The sequence below is a fragment of the Oryctolagus cuniculus genome, chromosome 6 (genome assembly GCF_051225735.1).
Source record: "Oryctolagus cuniculus isolate XC-2025 breed Fujian yellow rabbit chromosome 6, ASM5122573v1, whole genome shotgun sequence".
NCBI lineage: Eukaryota > Metazoa > Chordata > Mammalia > Lagomorpha > Leporidae > Oryctolagus > Oryctolagus cuniculus.
Genome location: NC_142872.1, coordinates 23,691,332 through 23,705,793, shown reverse-complemented (window position 1 = coordinate 23,705,793; position 14,462 = coordinate 23,691,332).

The following is a 14,462-nucleotide window of genomic DNA, read 5'->3' as shown; positions in this document are numbered from 1 at the left end:
TTCCTGGCTCCTGGCTTCAGCCTGGCCCAGCCCTGGGCATTGCAGCCACCGGGAGAGAATGAGCCTGTGGGAGCTTTTTCTCCCTCATGTCTCTCTTAGTCTCGCTCTTTATCTGCAACGGCCTTTCAAATAAATAAATACACAAATCTTTTTTTTTTTTTTCTTTGACAGGCAGAGTGGACAGTGAGAGAGAGACAGAGAGAAAGGTCTTCCTTTTACCGTTGGTTCACCCTCCAATGGCCGCCGTGGCAGGCGCGCTGTGGCCGGTGCACTGCGCTGATCCGAAGCCAGGAGCCAGGTGCTTCTCCTGGTCTCCCATGGGGTGCAGGGCCCAAGCACTTGGGCCACAGCAGAGAGCTGGCCTGGAAGAGGGACAACCAGGACAGAATCTGGCGCCCTGACCGGGACTAGAACCCAGTGTGCCAGCGCCGCAGGCAGAGGATTAGCCTAGTGAGCCGCGGCGTCAGCCCACAAATCTTTTTTAAAAATTAAAAACCAGGGCCGGTGCCGCGGCTCACTAGGCTAATACTCCGCCTAGCGGCACCGGTACACCGGGTTCTAGTCCCTGTCGGGGCGCCGCATTCTGTCCCGGTTGCCCCTCTTCCAGGCCAGCTCTCTGCTGTGGCCCGGGAGTGCAGTGGAGGATGGCCCAAGTCCTTGGGCCCTGCACCCCATGGGAGATGAGGATAAGTACCTGGCTCCTGCCATCGGATCAGCGCAGTGCGCCGGCCACAGCGCGCTGACCACGGCGGCCATTGGAGGGTGAACCAGCGGCAAAAGGAAGACCTTTCTCTCTGTCTCTCTCTCTCACTGTCCACTCTGCCTGTCAAAAAAAAAAAAAAATTAAAAACCAAACCACGTCCCCCGACAGCTCTGTCTCCCTGTCTCTGTGTCCAGCAGGCCTGAGGGTCCCCGGTGGGCCCGGGTGGAGGCGGCCTGTGGGAGGCAGCCTCCTGCAAGGTGAGCATGCCAGCCCTGAGCTCAGTGGGAGCCTCAGTGGCTCCAGCCCTGGTCCCTGGTTCTTCTCTCCCTCTGGGGCTGCTCTCACTGCAGGGGAGGCCAGCTGTCCCACGTACCAAGTCACCTTGCTTCCCGGGGGCTGGGGAAGGGGGGCCCAGTGGAGCCCGGATGAGGGCTGGGGGCAGACACTCCCCCTGTGGGACGCAAGGCCCCTCTGGTTGTCTCTGGGGCTCACCTCAGTTCAGGAGGCTGGGCCTCCGCCCATCACCCACCGTGACAGGCTGGGGGCCTGGGGCTTGGCTTAGGTTGCAAGGGAGGCAGGAGCTGAGAATCTGAACTTCTCCCTCTGCCTTGGAGCTCAGCCCTGCTCCCAGCACCCCAGACTGCTCAGGGTCAGGAGACCTGAGGCTTTTTGGCCAGTCCTTACCCCTGCAAAGTGCTGAGCCAGGCCCGCTGTGCCCTCTTGCTTGTCGGGCTGCAGGGGGAAGCGTTAAATGGTCCTTTGGCACCTGGGGCTGGCATATGAGACACACAGTGCCCCCACCTTGGCCGCCCATCCCAGGTCCCCAGGAGGCCCCAGGCACTGGTGCACAGACCGGTTGGGGAGCTAGGCCACTTTGTACCCTGCCAGCATTAAGGAAGATAGAATGGCGTGGGTCCCCCCGGGGGGAGGGAGATGGCAAGGACCAGCATGGTCAAGTAGGGTCCCTGGAGGAGGGGCCAAGAAGAGAAGTGAGGCAGAGGAAGTGGAAGGCTGTAGAACAGACAGGAAGGGGGGTGGGGTTGTGGTGGTCCCTATCTCACCACCCCTGCAGCGGGTCCTGAGCCTAGGGCACCTCCAGATGTGCCCGAGGGAAACTGAGGCCCAGAATAGGGGCTTTCCTCCCTATAATGCAATTTAGGAGAATTCTGACCGCTTGGGAATTTTTTTTTTTTTTTTTTTTTGACAGGCAGAGTGGATAGTGAGAAAGAGAGACAGAGAGAAAGGTCTTCCTTTTGCAGTTGGTTCACCCTCCAATGGCCGCCACGGCTGGCACGCGCTGCGGCCGGCGCACCGCACTGATCCGAAGGCAGGAGCCAGGTGCTTCTCCTGGTCTCCCATGGGGTGCAGGACCCAAGCACTTGGGCCATCCTCCACTGCCTTCCCGGGCCACAGCAGAGAGCTGGCCTGGAAGAGGGGCAACCGGGAAAGAATCCGGTGCCCTGACCGGGACTAGAACCCGGTGTTCCGTTGCCGCTAGGTGGAGGATTAGCCTAGTGAGCCACGGCGCCGGCCTGCTTGGGAAATCTCGACACCAAAGCAAAACCCAATCGCTTCATGTTTTGAGCTCCACTCGTTATTGGGACAAAATCCCCATCTGTTGATAAAATGCAGGTGGAGCAGGTGTTAAGATGCTGGCGTCCCACACCGAGCACCTGAGTTCAACGCCCGGTTCTGGCTTCTTACTCCAATTTCCCGCCAATGCACCGCCGGGGAGGCAGGGTGATGGCGCAAGTCCTTGCGCCCCTTGCCTGAATTGAGTTCCTGGCTCTCGGCTTTGGTTTTGACCCAGCTCCGGCCCCTGCAGGCAGCAAGGGAAGGAACCCGGAGACTGGAACTGTCTTTGTTACTCTGTCTCTGCCTCTTAAGTAGAGAAATAAAATAAAATTTTAAAAATTCAGGTGGAAAGAAAACGTTTCCGGTGTGGGGGAGCGGGGCTGCTTCCGCCGCGGGCAGTGGGCTCACTCCCTGCCCTGGCCCTGGGTGGCCGCTGATCTCCGCTCCGTGGCAGGAGAGGCACCATCCCGAGAGCTGCCGGAGCTGCGCACTGGCGCCCCCTGGTGGCTGGCTCTGAGAGCCGAGCTGGGCAGGGAGGAGGCTGGTCCAAGCGTCCTCTCCTGTCCCCACGGAGGCCTTCTGCATGGGGCCCATCTCACTGGAAGGGTCAGGGAGCTACGGCAGGCCTGGTGGTCACATGGATTGGTCTGCTGATCCCCAGACGGGGTCTTTTGATACAGAATCAGGGACACTGGGCTCAGCAGGAGCCATGGGCTATGTCATAGCCCCGGGGAGCTGCCCTGAGATTCCTGCCCAAGCCGCAGCTTCAGTGTTGGTGATGGAGCCATGAGGCCCCCAGTGAGGGCTGGTGCAGCCGAGCACGCCCTGGCGGTCCAGCTGCTCAGGCTGCAGGGGTAGCAAGCAGGATGACAGGGACACGTGGCCCTTGGCTATGGAGCCAGCCCTTCCTGACAGCTTGCAGTCTCAGCACAGCTCACAGGCGGGCGATCCTAGGGACAGAACAATCTCAAGGGGCAGAGAGAACGGTCTAAGGAAGCCCCAGTGATGTCATCACCCCAAGTTAGCAACGATTACCATTTGGCCATGGATGTTTCAATTGCTCCCCCCTTCCTTCCTCCTTTTAAATCAGATACTTTAAAGCAAATCCCAGACATCAAGTCATTTCACCCGTGCATGCTTCAGTGTTTCTAAAAATACGAGTCTTTTCTTGCATAAGCACTGGGCCATGATCACAACCCTCACAGCCCATCACGCCTGGGCGTTCTCTGATCCCCAGCCCTGGGGCAGGTGCTACTGCCACCTCATCTGGCAGAGGAGCCGGTGCGCTGCAAGCCTGGGTAACATGGCCCGAGGCTGCACAGGCTGCAGGTGACGGAGGTGGGATCCGAACCCAGGGAGTCTGCAAACTCAGGAGCCTGCTCTCTACACTTTCTGGGCCTCAGTTTCCCTATCTGTACAATGGGGGTGGTGGTAACGAATGCTTTGCTGCTTCACGGGATAATGCTAGGGTTCTTGTTCCCAAGAATAGCAGTGAAAGTAACAATGAAGCGAAGGAAGGTTTCAGAGCCCCCACTCACAGCAGGCTCATTTAGTCTTCACCCCAGTGTTGTTTCTTAATCGCTTTGGGGGAACTGGGGCCTCTGAGGGAGGAGGTGCCCACGGCCGGGCCCCTGGGAGCTGAGGGGAGCAGGACTGGAACCCCGCTGGTCTTTCCTGGGTGACTGAAGGTGGACTTTGCCAAGTGCGTCCGGGACAGCATGTGTGTTGGAATCGATGCCTGTGAGTAATGGCAATGGCCTTGGTGGTGTGGGGCAGGCTGCATCAGAAGAGGAAGCCAAGAGCAGGGAGCACCCAGGAGCCTGGAGGCAGCAGCTGCTCCGAGGTCCCGTCTGGGCGCTGCCCTGGGTGCTGACACCAAGTCTGCCTGTCTCTTGCAGCAGTCGGGGGCTCCGGCTGGGTCGCAGCCCCTGCCCGTGAGGATGGCAGGCACATGCTTTCTCGGGGCGGGGGAGGGGGTGTCTCTGGAGTGCTGGGCCGTGGTCAGGGCTTTTTAAAGGAGGGAAGCAGGGAGGGGCGGGTGGGGATTCCCCCCAGCGCGCAGCCGGCTCTGGTTTTCACACTGCAGTTTTGCTTCTGGTCCTTGGTGTGAGTCACATGCGAAAGCATCTTGTTTTGCAGGCCTGTGTCTGCTGCCCCCGGGGCGGGAGGCCTCAGGCTGCATCAGGGAGCAGAGAGAGTTGCAGCACGGGCAGGACCCCCGTCCGCCACCAGCTGCCGCACCTGTGGGAGCCAGCATTTGAGGCCGTCCTCGTGGGCCCAGTGCTGGGGGATTTTCCAGCCTTTGCATCTCATGCAAATCAAATGCAAATTATGTGCAAGCCCAGTGGGTGCCCTGGCAGCCTGGTTGCTAGGTAAGGCTGAGCTCTGGATGGTTTGTGTCTTCTCTTCTCTGAAAATGCTCACGGCAGCTGGCTCCCGGGATGGCTCTGGCCACTTCTGCCCCCTCCTGGAGTCCTGCCCTGGCCACTGCGAGGGTCTCGCCCCGGTCACTTTGAACTCCCCGAGGGCCTCAGCCTCAAGTGTAGGTTAAACCTCCTGCTGCTTCTCTTTTCTTCCCCTGTGCCTGCCTCTCTCAGCACCCTGCCCGCCACACAGGCCTGGGCACTCAGGGCATGCTGGCTTGAGCCGGCACTGGCCATGACCCCTGGGCCTGGACACTGGACACAGAAGGCGGCCAGGTGAGGCTGCCTCTAGAAAGGGGGTATGCAGGCTGCTTGGCGTCGGCCGGGACTCCTGGAGACCCCCTGGATGGGAAGCTGGCCGGGCGCTGGCCAGGCCAGGCTGCGCAGATGAGGGGCATGAGCCCCTGGAGGAAGTGCAACGCAGGCAGCAGGGACACTGTGCGCCCCAGGCGCCTCACTGCACCCCTGAAAGGCACTTTTGGGGCCATGAAAAGCCGGAGGGCTTGCCGGGAAGTTAGAGGCTTGTTCCCATTGAGGGGACAGTCTGTGGCAACCAGAGGGTAAGCCAGAGCTGTCTCCCATGCCATATGCTTGCTTCTCTTGTTTATTTATTATATATTTTTAAAAAATTATTTACTTGAAAGGCAGAGTTGGGGGAGTGGATGGAGAGAGAATGGGCTCTTTTGTTCCCTGGATCACCCCCCAAATGGTTGTAATGGTCAGGATTGGGCCAGGCTGAAGCCAGGAGCCAGGAGCTTCATCTGGGTTTCCCACGTGCATGGCAGGGGACCAGGTACTTGGACCATCTTGCACTGCTTTCCCGGGTGCATGAGCAGGGTCCGACGTGGAGCAGCCGGGAGTTGAACCAGCACTCCTATGGGATGCCACTGTTGCAGGTGACGGCTTGACCTGAGCCAGGGCGCCAGCCCACATGCTGGTTTTCTTCTGTTGCCCTACGGACAGTGCCACGGAAAGCCCGACTTCTGTGCGCACACCAGGCTGTGAGCTGCCGAGTGCCAGCGAGCTCTGCATTCTTGCCTGGCCCGAGCCCTTCCCCTCCTTCCGTGGGGCTGTTTCTGTTCTGCCTCAGTCTCCCCACTTGTGCAGCCCCTGTGGTGCCCAAGCCCCTGGCCCGTCTCTGATTCAAGGTTGGAGCTGGGAGCCCAGCCTGGCCCCTCCGCTGCTCCCCAGCGACGCTGACTCCAGAATCGCAGGCCTCAGGGCTTTCCATCTGTTTCCTGTGCCGTAGCCCCTGCAGCTGGGCCTCTGTGGGCTCAGGCCTTGTGGGAAAGCCACGCAGGACAGGAGCAGGGGCCTGCCTGGCCCTGCTGGTGCAGGTTGGGCACGGCTGCAGGGAGGCCTTGCGGGGACCTGAGCCGTGGTCTCCGTGTTGGGAGGGTGGGGTGGTGGTCAGCACCACTCAAGGCCTCAGCTGTGCAGGTGTAGACAGTTGGAGGGTGAGAACGGGGGTGGCGTCAGAGGTGAGCAGGGGACTAGACCAAAACAAAGGCCTCCTTGTGTTGGCCGGACTGCCGCTGTGAGGTCCCGCCAGGCAGGCCTCACGGAGCCCGGGTCTCAGATGCTGGGAGAATTAGACCTGAGGCTCCTTCCACGTCTGTAGGCCTCACTCTGGTTGGGGGCCTGAAACACCGCTTTTAAGACAGAGCTTGCTGGAAAGCCGTGGAGCATGCTGGGAAGCTCCCCAGGTCCTCAGCTTATGGGTGAAGGGCCCAGGGGATGACCCTGACTTTGCCCCCGAGGTGACCTCCTGTGGGGACTGACTCACACTCACGGCACTGACCACTTACAGCCAAGTCACCACACACAGACACACACACACGCACGCACGCACGTTCGCCGGGCCCAGCGCTGGGCTGTGGCCCACAGAGCCCGTGCTTTGAGGTCAGGCCTGGCGGGGAACACACCTTGCACAGGGGAACGGGTGCTGGGCCCAGGCCTTCAGAAGCTCGGCGGGGGGGGGGGGGGGGGGGCGAGCTGTACACTTGTGACAGATGGGGGCCCTTCTCTGGGGACAGGGGCTTTCCTGAGGACGTGTGCAGGGCTGGACACTGACCCTGCTCTCTGCCAGGGAAATTTGCCGAGCCCTGGGGCAGCGCTGACCTCAGCCTTTGCCCAATTCCCCAGGGCGCAGGGAGGCCCGCCCTGGGCGAGGGGTCTGGAGAATGGGATCAGGGTCTGAGCCGCGCCTGTAACTCGGATCCAAGCTCGCGTTGGCCGGGTCCTTCCTGCGGGCCAGGCCATGCAGCTGCCCCGCCCCCTGTCTCGGAGTTCGCGTCCTAGAGGTGACTAGAGGTGGCCTCTGTCTGCTCCAGTGGCGGCAGAAGACCCCGTCGTGTGCAGAGCCGCACTCCGCCCGGCCTGTGCTCCAGCCGTCGTAGAGGCTGGTTGTGGCAGTTGTGGCGTGAGCAGTGCTGCCGTGATGGCCGGGGACCTTGGTCCTCCCACACGCAGGTGAGGTCACCTGACGCTGGGGAGTGAGGGTGACACTGATGCTGCTTAACCGTGTGCGTGGTCACCACGGCATCAGCCACACGCAGATAGGACCCCTTCCCACAGGAGCCGCCTGGCATCCCGCTGTGTGTGCAGCCTGGCCACACCGTGCTGAGGAATACTTTTTTTTAAAGATTTGTTGGGGCTGGCACTGTGGCATAGCAGGTAAAGCTGCTGCCTGCAGTGCCGGCATCCCATAAGGGCACCAGTTTGAGTCCCGGCTGCTCCACTTCCCATCCAGCTCTCTGCTATGGCCTTGGAAAGCAGAGGAAGATGGCCCAAGTCCTTGGGCCCCTACAACCTGTGGGAGACCCAGAAGAAGCTCCTGGCTTCCGACTGACACAGCCATTACGGCCATTGGGGGGGTGAACCAATGGATGGAAGACCTCTCTCTCTCTCTCTCTCTCCCTCTCCCTCTCCCTCTCCCTCTCCCTCCCTCCCTCCCTCCCTCCCTCCTTCTCTCTCTGTGTAACTCTGCCTTTCAAATAAATAAATCTTTTAAAAAAAAGAAATGGACTCTGTCTCAACAGACATTAATAAAAAAAGATTTGTTTATTTTTTTATTTTTTGACAGGCAGAGTGGACAGTGAGACAGAGAGACAGAGAGAAAGGTCTTCCTTTGCCGTTGGTTCACCCTCCAATGGCCGCCGCGGCCAGAGTGCTGCAGCCAGCGCACCACGCCGATCCGATGGCAGGAGCCAGGTGCTTCTCCTGGTCTCCCATGGGGTGCAGGGCCCAAGCACTTGGGCCATCCTCCACTGCACTCCCTGGCTACAGCAGAGAGCTGGCCTGGAAGAGGGGCAACTGGGACAGAATCTGGCGCCCCGACCGGGACTAGAACCCGGTGTACCGGTGCCGCAAGGCGGAGGATTAGCCTAGTGAGCCGCAGCACCGGCCTGTTTATTTATTTAAAAGTCAGCATTAGAGATAGAGAATGTTCCATCCACTGGTTCACTCCCCAGATGGCTGCAAAAGCCAGTGGTTGGCCAGGCCAAAGCCAGGAGCCAGGAGCTTTATCTGGGTCTCCCATGTGGATGTCAGGGGTCTAAGGACTTGAGCCATCTTCTACTGCTTTTCCTAGGTTATTAGCAGGGAGCCTGATTGGAGGTGGAGCAGCCAGAACTCAAACTGGCACCCATAGGGGATGCCGTGGGTTTACTGGCTGTGCAAACACGATCACGCCTGTGAGCTCTCTATCTCTCGCCCACTTTTCTTGGGGGCTGGGGGCCATGAAGGGTCTGCGGGAGGGGTCCTCACACGACAGGAACACACCCATGACTTGCAGGCTCTGGGGAAACAGCGCAGGAGCCTCCGCCCCAGCCCTCGCCCTGCGGGAGGCCCTGTGTGCTCTCACTAAGGAGCTGAGCTGGCAGCCCCAGGATGCCCCCTCTGGGGCCCACTGCGGCTGAAACAGCAGTGTGGGGGTGCACGCCAAGGTCTCAGTGCTTGGAGACTTGGAGGCTCTCTGCGCAGCAGGTTCCTCCCCATCCGCCTGGTTCCAGGGGTCTGCCTGTGGCCTGACCACTTCCACTTTCACAACTCCAGGAGGTGCCATTCTGAGGGCTAAAGCGTGCATGGTGTCCCCTCCTCTGAAGTCCTGTGATGGGGGCCCTGTGACTTTCCGAGGAGCCGTGCAGGCGCACTGCCCTGCCTCCCCCATGGCAGCCCCGGGGAGTCCCACGGAGCTGTGTGGCTTCCTGCACGGCTGACCTAGAGGGCAGTCCCAGGGTCCCTTTGCCTGGGAGCAGGTCCCATGTCCCTGGGGAGCTGAGGTCAGGTGCAGATGTGGGCTGCTCTGGGCTTTGGGCACGGCTCGGATCTCTGCAATGAGGGAGCTGCTCTCTGTGCTGCCAGTCCCGTGGCACCAGCCACACGTGGCCGTGGGGCTCCTGAAATAGGAGGAGTGCATATGAGCAGCTGCATTTTAAGTTTAGCTTAGCTTTAAAAATTTAAAAATTTTGAGAGGGAGAGCGAGTGAGTGAGAGGGTGCCCCCATCTGCTGTTCATTCCTCAAATGCCCAAAAGGTCAAGGCTGGGCCAGAGCTGAAGCCAGGAGCTGGGAACACACCCAGGTCTCCCATGTGGGTAGCCGGGACTTGAGCTGTCGCTGCCGCCTCCCAGGGTGTGCGTTAGCAGGAAGCTGGGGTCAGGAATGGACTCCAGGCGCTTTGAGATGGGAGGCAGGTGTGTTAACCATGGAGCTCAGCACTTGCGCCTTTAATTTAAAGGTCAATGCCACGTGTGGCTGGTGGTTACTAGAAGGCACAGTGCAGCTCCAGGTTGCCGTGGCCCCCTGTCTCTCCCAGCACAGGATGGTAACATTGAGTGTAGAATCTTCCCGAAGAAAAACCACTTAACCTCTGGCCTGGACAGAGCCTGAGAAAAAGGTTAGATTTAATCTGGGAAACAGCCTTCTGTGTCCTCCTCCGGAGTTCATGCAAAGCAAGTGAAGTATGGGTTCTGAGAGGTTCTGCTAGCAAGAAACCCGTGCAGTTTCATTTAATCCCATGTTTTCCAAATGCATTTGGCCACAGCGCTTTGTACACGGTGTGCCTATTAGGGTTCAGTGGAGCTGCCTTTGGACATTTCTGGACAGGGAAAGTAGGCACCTGGTATGACACTCATGCTCCAAACAGGCTTCTCCTGGTCCCCACCGGCGCAGGTGTGCAGGAGACACCGGCACTCAGGGTTGACACTGACATTGCCTCGGGTTTCCCCAGCCCTTGGTGGCCTGGTGTACCCAGCCCTGGACACGGCTGCTGTGCTGTGGGCTGGGGGCCAGGAAGAGCCTCCCCTCACTGTAGGCTGCCTGTGGGCCCTAGGCTGTGGGACATGGGCCTCCCAGTGGGGAGCCCAGAGGTAACTTGGCTTTTCAATCTCTTGCTATGGCTGACCCCAGACTCCGGTCTGCAGGAAACTCTTGTCCAGTGTCTGAGCCAGACCCTGGTGAGAAGAGAGAAGCAGCAGGAAGAGGCGGGGCCAGCACCGTCGGGTGTTCCTGCCTGCCCAGGTAGGCAGTGTAGAGGCCAAGGCCCCGAGCTGCTGGGAGCGAATGAGCCCTGCCTTCGCAGGGAGGATCAGGAGCTCAGCTGGGACCACTTGGCGCCTGCTGGGGTGAGGCCATGCTCAGGCCTGTTGACCGCATGCAGCCAGGTCTCAGGGCAGCTGTGGCCCCCGCAGCCCCCGCAGCCCCCGTGGGCCTCCAGGAACCTGGGCTCACGAGGCAGTGAGCTGGACAACCAGAGGCGGGGCTGGCCGCGCTCTGACCTCGTTGAGGGTTTGGCTCCGCAGTCCAGTGTCCCTTGCGGGCCACTCAGCCCTCACCGGGCAGCGGGGAGGTGTGACCTCTCCTCACTGCTCCAGGACTCCCAGGAGGCCCATCTGCGGCTTCCCAGCCCCCCGCTCTGACCCCGATGGAGGATCTGGGCCGTGTCCTCCTGCCAGGGCAGCTTCCTGTCACCACCGCATATCTGAAGTCACGGCTGGGAGGCTGGGGCTGTGGGGCTTGGGGACGTGGGATTCTCCGTTGCCTATTGGGTAGGAGCTGCTGGCCCTGGCCTGGCCTGGCCTGTTTGGCGGGGGACACGCTGTCTCCACATGCACAACGCAGGGGCACCATTCCCGGGGAACACAGGGAGGCCATGCTGGGACTCACACACTCACAGACACACACACACCAGCCCGCCTTCCTACCAGGGGCTTGTATTTGCAACACATGAGTGTTGCATTCTCCGAACACAACCATGATGGTGCCCACCAAGGAGGCTGAGGGCTTCTCCCAGGGCAGGTAAAGTGGGGTTCCCTTTATAGCCACATCAGCACAGTGTGATGAGGTGCACCTGTGCTCACGTGACCCGGGGGAACCACGCAGCCTTGCCAGGGTCTGGGAAACTGCTGTTCCTGCTATGGCAAATGGCAAGTCGTCTGGTGACATGGGGTCATGAAACCACAAATGACCTTGACCCCCCTGGAAGGACACTTGGCAAGAGGCCTTTGCTGCAGCTGCCTCCAGCTAACCCCGGTGACAGTCACAAACCATCAGCCCAGGAAACCCCGCAGCTGCACTGGTGCCTGGGCAGGAGCGAGGCCTTCGAGGGAGAGAAGACTTAGGTGCCAGGCTGTGGCTGGCTAAGCCCTGGCAGTGAGCTGGGGGCCACGTGTCAATGCATTAAGTGTAGCAGCTTGGTTCCTGTTCTGTGGGCGGCTATGGGAGGGATCTGACATGAGCAAATGCGGCCAGCCTCAGAGGCTGCCCGGCCAGTCCTGCACATCTAGATGGATCCAGAAAGGTTAGGACAGCACCCCAGGGTTAAGCAGCACACGAAAGGCAAAGCCCTAGTCTCCTGAGCCAGATCCTGCCCTGGAGCCTCCCCCACACCGCCTTCTGCAAAGCAAGGAGAAGCCCAAGACGGTGACTCAGAGCCCCCCTGGCAATTTTGCTGATAATTTTTTTTTGTTTTGTTTTGAAGTGAGATGTCCCGCCTCTATTCAAGTCTTCAGGAAATTATAGTGATCTGGGCTTTTTCAGACAAGTTTGAATTACTCACAGTCTGGAGTTCCCAGGCAGGGGGTGCGAGCCAGAGAGGCTGCAGCGTGCAGAAGCCGGGGCTCAGGGTTCGGGCTCAGACAGCTCCGAGTTCAAGTCTCCGCTGCCACATGCGTGAGCTGGGAGAGCTCGCTGCTCCGAGCCTTCGTGGGTCAAGGGTTGCGGGGCTGGGGTCGGGCGGACCAGATGAAGTCCGGGCGGGGAATGCCTGGCCCATAGGGGGCTGGAGCTGGGCGCAGGGGCTGCTCCCTGGGCACCCCCCGCTCATACAGCAAGGCTGGGTCTTGGAGGCCTGGGCAGAGTCTGCTTAGCTGTACTCAGCAGGAGCTGGGTGGTCTGGGTTCAAGTCCAGCCCTGTTGCTGACCAGAGACCACAGACCTCAGCCAGCCTTCTTCCAGAGAAACAGCAGGTACTGAGCGCTTGGGCATGTCGCACTCCGTGCTTGGCGAGGGTCCTTGCTCCCCATCCCGGTTCTGTCTACTTCTGGCAGCGGGGCCAGAACGCGTGCGTGAGCGGAGCCGAGCGAGGGCCCCCACGCAGGGTGTCTGTCCTGCTCAGTGTGCAGTCCAGTCTCTGCTCCAACTGTGCCTTCGTCCAGGAAGGTCCTGCTCTGTCCCCATCCTGGGAGGCCCTGCCCACAAGGTTGTGTGAGTCACTTTCCTGATCCCTGCCAGCCCAGCAGGACGGACGGGGCGGCCACTCTGTGCCGGGATGGGGCAGGAGTTACCTCCTCCTTTCTTCCCAGAGGGTTTCTGTGTGGGGCACTTAGCTATCTCATAGTGGTCATTTTGCTCTCCTGAGCCTCTGTGGCACAGGGCCTTAGAAACCCGCCCAAGGCTAGTGCCGCGGCTCAGTAGGCTAATCCTCCACCTAGCGGCGCCGGCACACTGGGTTCTGGTCCCGGTCGGGGCGCCAGATTCTGTCCCGGTTGCCCCTCTTCCAGGCCAGCTCTCTGCTATGGCCCGGGAGTGCAGTGGAGGATGGCCCAAGTCCTTGGGCCCTGCACCCCATGGGAGACCAGGATAAGCACCTGGTTCCTGCCATTGGATCAGCGCGGTGCGCTGGCCACAGCGTGCTGGCCACGGCGGCCATTGGAGGGTGAACCAACAGCAAAGGAAGACCTTTCTCTCTGTCTCTCTCTCTCACTGTCCACTCTGCCTGTTTAAAAAAAAAAAAGAAAAGAAAAAAAGAAACCTGCCCAAGCCCGCACAGCTGGGCTGATGGCTGCTCTGTCCCCACCACTGGCCTCCCCCCACCCCGCACCCCGGGGGGCCAGCCTCGGAGCAGAGCCTGCTCAGCAGGGCCCCCTGGAGGTAGCCCCCAGGAAGACGCGGGCTCACAGCTGTGCTTGTGAGTGCTGCCCACCCTCCGTGGCAACAGGGCGATGAAAGTGAGGAAGCGGGAGGTTGCAGTCTGACAAAAACATCTGATTTCAGGTTTAGGATGTTTGCAGTGGCGGGGGTGGGGCCAGCTGTGGAGGCCAGGGCCGAGGGCTGGTGGGAGTGGGTCGGGGACAGCCCAGCACACCTGTGTCCCTGAGGGCCACGTTTGCCAGGCCCAGTGCTCCAGGGGTCAGAGGTTTGGCTGACCGGAGGCCTCTGCCTCCACCCTCTTCTTCTGTCTTTTCTCCCTTTGTAAAAGATTTATTGATTGTATTAGAAAGGGAGAGTTACGTTTGAACAGGGACAGAGAGAGAAATCTTCCTTCTACTGGTTCACTTCCCAAATGACTGCAGTGACCGGGACTGGGCCAGGCTGAAGCCAGGAGCCTGGAACTCCATCTGGGTCTCCCATGGGTGGCAGGGGCCCAGGCACTCAGGCCGTCTTTTGCTGCTTACCCAGGTGCATTAGTAGGGAGTGGGATCGGAAGTGGAGCAGCCAGGTCTTGAACCAGGGGCTCACAGGGACTGCTGGTGCCACAGACTACAGCCTGACCTGCTGCGCCGCCACGCTGGCCCTGGCGGCTTCGGGTAGAGATTGGAAAGCAGGGGCCCCCAGAGGAGCAGGGCCTTGGCCTGCCCCCACCCCCCGCCCCTGACTCTGACACACACCCACCCCCCACATCTGGGGCTCAGGGCCTGCACACGCGAAATGGTTAGGGAACAATGCTCGCTTTCTGTAATCAGGACTAACCGCGCGGTTCCCAGGAGCAGGAATGCCCGGGGCTGGGGGCAGGACGAGCGTGGGTCTGTGAACCAGCCACCCAGGGGAAAGTGGAATGGAAAGATCGAGTTCATTTTGGTGCCAAGATTTGTGAACTCCAGTGCCCATAAGGAGCCTTAAAAATTGATAGAAAATGTGTATTGTGAAAAAAAATGCATGGATTTCAAAAGGTTTTCTGCACCAGAATAAATATCTCTTGTTTCATTTTCCATGAACTTCTGCGAGTGCCTTTGTGCTCCCTGGGGTCTGGGAACGGGTGGGTGGAGAGCAGAGGGGGTGGGGGCCGGGTAGGAGCTCGGCCGTCTGCAGACCCGACAGGGCCCCGCGTGAGCACTTGAGAGTGGGCCTCAGGGTTGCTTCTGAGCCTCATTCCCCAGGGCGCCTGGGAGAGGAGCAGTGGCCGCTGCTACGTCCACACGGAGCTCAGCGAGGCAGCGCGAGGGGGCTGACCACCCCGTTCCTCCCCCAATGCCTCTCCCTTGTAATCAGGGTGGCCCTGGCTTAATGTTTATGCCCAAATCCCAAGCAGCCAGGCTGGGAC